Source organism: Calidris pugnax, unplaced genomic scaffold (assembly GCF_001431845.1).
Source record: "Calidris pugnax isolate Ruff unplaced genomic scaffold, ASM143184v1 scaffold38, whole genome shotgun sequence".
NCBI classification, from domain to species: Eukaryota; Metazoa; Chordata; class Aves; order Charadriiformes; family Scolopacidae; genus Calidris; species Calidris pugnax.
Window position 1 is genome coordinate 19,312,449 of NW_015090995.1, and position 5,605 is coordinate 19,318,053.

Here is a 5,605-nt window from a genome sequence, read left to right on the forward strand (position 1 = left end):
TCGTTCCGTGGGCGCCGTGTTTACCTCTCCATCCCCACGGCGAGAGAGAAAGAACAACAAAAAAAATATAAAACAACCAAAAAAAAACCCAAACAAAACAACAACAACAAAAAAACCCCAGACGTTTTTTCCTTTTTTTTTTTTTTTTTTTTTTTCTACCTGCTGACGTTTGGCCGCCCCAGATGATGATGATGATGATGATGATGGCTGGAAACAAAAACCGCCCCGTCAGTGCGAAGGCAAGCCCGGAAAAACTGGTCGTGTCCCCCCCTCAGTCCTATATCGATATCGCCCGGGTTTGTTTCCCTTTTCCTAGGAGCAAATTTTGGGGACCCGGTGGCTCCTCTGATGAGCCTGTGTCCGGGACCGCAAAGAAGGGGAGCCGGGGTGGGGGGGACACACACCCCCGACGTCCCCCCCGCCTTTCCCGGGCGACCTGGGCACAAAGGCTGCGGCTGCTCAACCTATTTCCCGGAGGTTTCCCCGCCACCTCTTGGCTCCAGCATTTTTAAGCTTTTTTAAGGTTTAAGCATTTTTAAGGTTTCGCACCCCTCGTTTGCGGGAGAAGGCGGCGGGTTCTCCCCAGGCGTTGCGGGGGGGATGTGGGGGGGGTCTCCCCACGGTCCCCCGGGCAGATCTGGCCGGATGGGGAGAGAGGAGGCGATTTTGCCGTTTGCCTTAGAAATTAACGTCCTCCTTTTTTTTATTTTATTTCCCTTTTAACGCACAATCCGCGGCTGCTGCGCCGCAGCTCGCCCCGAAACAACGAGAACTAAAGGTGCCAACGAAGCCTTTGGGGCTTATTGGGGCAGGGAGAATAAATATATATATATATAAATATATATATTTTATATCCTTAAAATCACTTTAACGTATAATGTCTAGAATTTAAAATTTGTCTCTTTGACCCTCCTCAAAAAGTGATGTTTTGAGCAGGGGCTCAGCCCTCCTGGCCCATCCCGAGCCCCCTGCGTGTCCCAGAGCTGCTGCTGCATTCCCGGACCATTAGCCTGGTCCTCCCTCCCCAAACCTCCCCAAAAAGGGGATTTTCTGCCCCTTCACCCCAGCTGGCTCTTGGAGCCGGTGGCATCCGGGTGCCCGGGTAGGGACCACGCTGAGGGGAGGTGGCTGGAGGGGCAGAGACCTCCCAGCTGGACCTCAGGCTTTGGGGACAAGCGGCCACGTGCCCCAAAAAGGTTCTCCCCCATTTTGGACCAAAAGAAGACTTGTCTCTTTGACCCTCCTCAAAAAGTGATGTTTTGAGCAGGGGCTCAGCCCTCCTGGCCCATCCCGAGCCCCCTGCGTGTCCCAGAGCTGCTGCTGCATTCCCGGACCATTAGCCTGGTCCTCCCTCCCCAAACCTCCCCAAAAAGGGGATTTTCTGCCCCTTCACCCCAGCTGGCTCTTGGAGCCGGTGGCATCCGGGTGCCCGGGTAGGGACCACGCTGAGGGGAGGTGGCTGGAGGGGCAGAGACCTCCCAGCTGGACCTCAGGCTTTGGGGACAAGCGGCCACGTGCCCCAAAAAGGTTCTCCCCCATTTTGGACAATGCTGGGGAGGCTGGGGCTGTGGGGCAGCACCCCACACCGAGGCCAAACCCCACTCGTGTGCCAGCGTGAGCCACAGCACAACCCAGGCTGGAGCCCCCCCTCATCACACACCTTGACACAGAGATATTGCCCTTATCACCATCCCTGGGGGCTCTGAACAGACACAACACGGGGGCTTTGCCTGCCCCGGGGGGAGCAGCCCCCCCATAGCTTGGTTGGCAGAAGGAGAAAGGACCCTGTGGTGAAAGGACCTGCTGAGATTGCAGCAAAATAGGTGCAGGTGCCAGGAAAGGCTCAGCATCACCTGCACCTCCCCACCCCCCCACCAAAGGCAGAACTCACCCCCAGGTCTCCGATGCTGAAAAGACTCACTTAAAATAGTTTTCAAATATTGGTGTTTCAGAACAGCGCTGCTGCTTCATCCCTTCCCCCTTCACTTTTTTTTTGCACATCTTGAACCTTTACAGGGTACAGAGATACATCTACGTGATTTTTTTTTTTTCCTCTCCTCTAAATAATTAATTTAGAAATTGTTGAAGAAGAACGAGAGCAAGGGTAGAAATAAGCAGGCAAAACTAATCCAAAATCTGGGGAAAAAAGGCAAGATAACCTCCAGTCCCAACAATCCAGACAGTACACACAACCCAATGCTGAAATAAACCTTCTCAGTTGCAGGGAAAAAAAAAAAATAATCCATCTAGATCAAATCCATCTAGATCAAAACTAGAAAACATTAGAAATGGCCAGTTTTATCAGCCTCCTCCTGAGCTACCAGGAGGGCACGGTGCCAGGCGTCCCCTGCCCCTGCTGTGACAGCCCCCCTGCAGCACCCAAAGTGAGAGGTGGCCGAGCACAGGGGGTGGGTGTGTGTGTGTGTGTGTGTCCCACCCCAGCCCAGGAAGCCACACGAGGGGCTGCCAGGTTCCCTCTAGAGAGGGGGACACATCCCATCCCATCCCATCCCATCCCATCCCATCCCATCCCATCCCATCCCCGCTGCCGCAAGCACAGCGTTTCACTTCCCCGCAGTAACGGCGGCATCGATCTCTCTAAATGGGAGGATTTGGGCCTTAAGGTCTTTAGCTCATTTTTTTTTTTTCCCCACGTGAGAGGTTTTTCCACCTTTCTCCCAGTGCCAGGCTGGGGAAGGGAAGCAGCTCCCAGCCATGGATGCTCTCCCATCCTCCCCAGCTCGGAGCAGCACCAGCCACCGTGCAAGTCACCCCTAGGTTTGCACCAATCTTGGAAACACTCACCGGGAGAGATACAGCAAACTCCAAAAAAGCAGTGCTTAAATACCTTTTGCCCAGGAAGCCACACGAGGGGCTGCCAGGTTCCCTCTAGAGAGGGGGACACATCCCATCCCATCCCATCCCATCCCATCCCATCCCATCCCATCCCATCCCCGCTGCCGCAAGCACAGCGTTTCACTTCCCCGCAGTAACGGCGGCATCGATCTCTCTAAATGGGAGGATTTGGGCCTTAAGGTCTTTAGCTCATTTTTTTTTTTTCCCCACGTGAGAGGTTTTTCCACCTTTCTCCCAGTGCCAGGCTGGGGAAGGGAAGCAGCTCCCAGCCATGGATGCTCTCCCATCCTCCCCAGCTCGGAGCAGCACCAGCCACCGTGCAAGTCACCCCTAGGTTTGCACCAATCTTGGAAACACTCACCGGGAGAGATACAGCAAACTCCAAAAAAGCAGTGCTTAAATACCTTTTTCTTTAAAAAAAATATAAATAAAGCTGCATTTCAAATTCTTCAGGGAGAAGGGGGCTGCAAGTCCAGCAAAACCCGTGGGTTGGAGCCCTGCTGAAGGTGTAGCCATCCCCTTGCTGCCCTGATGGGTGGTGGTAAGAAAATGCTGCATTTTCCTATTCCCCACACTGCAAAACTTACCCCATCAGGCACAATCCCAGGTTTAACTCGTTAAAATCAGTGATGCTGAGGGCTCAGGTGCTGTGTGGGTGTGAAGTGTGAAGGCATGAGTGGCACAGGGTGGATTTTGGCTGCCCGAGCCCAGGGTCAGAGCCTCAGCGGGGGTAAATCTGCAGAGCTGGGGTGGGTTGCACCCTTCGGATTTGATGAAGATTCCGCTGGAGGAGAGCAGGGAATAATTTCAGCCTGGTATCTGGAGAGATGGGAACAGGATTTCTAGCCTTATCCTGGAAATTTTATTAATTTTTCACACCCGTTTTGAATTTTCAACATACTCCTGTTACATCGATCCATTCTTAAGCGTAGGTTTTGTTGCTGGGAATTATTCTGCTCGTATTTTGGAAGATAGGAAACTGAAAGCTCCCAAATCCACCCTCCTGAAACAGGGTGGCAGGAAACAACACACACAGGGTGACATCAGCTTTCTTCTCCGTGGGGTGCAAAACGATTTGGGGTCCCCGAGCCCTCACTAGGAAGAGAATAAAGAGTAAATAAAGTGTACAGCCTGAGCTCTTTGGCAGTTCCTAACTCTTGCTGCTACTGATGGCAATTAGATGCATAAATATCTTTGGGAAGAGGGTGTTGGGGCGCAGAGCACGAGGCTGTGTGTGCTCCCAGCCCCTCAAACCCCAGGTGAGGACTGGTTTTTTGGGAGGTGCAGAACGTTGGTGTTATTTTTTCCAATGTTTTACAGATGCTACTGTGTGTGTTTCTTCGTAAACCCAACAGAATAGAAAAATTATTTGCACTGGGAAGCTTTCAGGGTATGAAAGCAGATGATACCCAGCCCGACTGCGGTATCGCTATGATAATATATATCATTATAATAATTTCCACCTTGAGAATTAGGAGCTGCATAAAATAGCAGCATAAAATCAGTGCTTAGAATATAAACTCGGCACCAAGTTCTCGCTGTAGCTGCTGCAAAACTGTGCACACATCTCATCACAGGAATAGTACTATTGTTTTTAATGGATTTCTTTTTATTAGATTTTTGAAGAGCGTTCACATCATGAAATGCACGCAGGAAGTAGTGTGTATGTAAAACACAGCCACATTAATTATGAAAGCTGGTAAATGAATCATACATTACTGCAAATATATTATGCATTGCTTACATCGCTTTGCCATGGCATGTTTGCACGATAGAAACAGAAACTAGAAAGGAAAGCTGGAGAAAAAAATAACAGTAAGAAAAAACCAGCAACTTTAGCCGAGGAGGCAAGAAGAAAGAAGAAAAGCACAGAGGGAAGATGTGATACCAGCATGACCTTATTTTTCTACGAGGCCAAACTAATGGCCCTTGTGATATTTGAGTACCTGGGCACTGCAAACCCGGGAGTGGGAGAGAACTCATGGGGTGATTTCTCTGACAAAGTTATATGTTATTTTGATAAGGGAATCATATGGCCTGTCTCCCAGAGCACCGCTAGAGCTCACAGATTTCTCTCTATTTTTCACAAAATGACTTTTCGTGCCTGTTTGCAGTTTTTAGCAAAGAGTCGGCGATGCACTGTGTATGGGAGAGCGAACTGGTTTTTTAAGATGATGACTTATTTCCTGCCAAATTTGCTTTAAGAAACCACTTCAGTTCCGTGCACGAGACTTCATGTTGCTTTGATTTATTACCCAGGATATAAATGGGGAGCTGTCTGGTTATAGTGGAATTCAGAGGAAAATTAATTTTTTTTTTTTTTTTTCCTCCTGTAGGAAGAACATTACTGTTTAACGCAGCCAAAAAACATTATCTTGTCCTTAAAACTCGCTGTATATTCGTGTATGAGGCGGGGAGGAGAGGCTGAGATAACACGCCTTCGGCTCAACTCGCAGCCAAATCACGACGCGATGGAAGGCGGCTGATCCATCTTAAAAACTGCACAGCAGGCTGTCTGGGTATGAGGGAAAAAAAACCCCAAAAACGAACAAAAAAACCAACCCAAACCAACCCAAACCTTCCGGCATCCATCCCTACCCTGAGTCTCTCTCCCCTGTGCTGGCCTGGAGCCCCTCGCTCCCGGCAGCTGCCCGCAGAGCTGAGGCTGAAAAGAAAAGAAAACTTTTTTGGCACTTTCCAAAGCAAGAGGTATTTTTCCAAGCTGGTTATCCCCCCCCCCCCCCCCCCC